Consider the following 654-nt stretch of genomic DNA (forward strand, 5'->3'; position numbering starts at 1 on the left):
ACGTCCGAGGAAGTGTCGTCCATTATGATCGGACGTGATGTGAGACAAGGTGATCCGCTGTCGCTCATACTGTTCAATCTGGTCGTAAATCGAGCACTAGAAATTCTCTCGGAGGATGTTGGCCATCGAATGAATGGTAGATTGATCAATGCTTTGGGCTATGCTGACGACATTGTATTCCTGTCCTCTACCAAAGTTGATCTGCAGGAGAATTTGACACAGCTTCATGCTGCCTTCAAGTAAATGGGTCATAAGTCAACGCCAAAAAGACCGGTGTGCTGTCCATGATGGCGTCCGGCAGAGACAGGAACGTGAAGATTGACAGTAAATTATGTATTTTTATAAACTTTGTATTACAAGTAGGAATACATGCATGCATGATAATTGATTGACATTGAATTTTATAAACAATAAGGATATATCTTGCGTGAACTGTGTGTCTCACTGCTTAAAGGTATGTTATTATTTATATGAATAATATTTAACTTTTTTTATTAATGTTATTTTTTATTATTATATTTTTTATCTTTGTATTTTATCTTTGTTGTAAATAGTTTTCTCCTTCATTAAAATGTGATGTGATCATAACATTTAATTTTCACTTACAGATTACAAATAAGAAACAAACTGAGTCGACAAGGCACACAGGGGATA

This window comes from Wasmannia auropunctata, unplaced genomic scaffold (assembly GCF_000956235.1).
Source record: "Wasmannia auropunctata unplaced genomic scaffold, wasmannia.A_1.0 LD336097.1, whole genome shotgun sequence".
NCBI classification, from domain to species: Eukaryota; Metazoa; Arthropoda; class Insecta; order Hymenoptera; family Formicidae; genus Wasmannia; species Wasmannia auropunctata.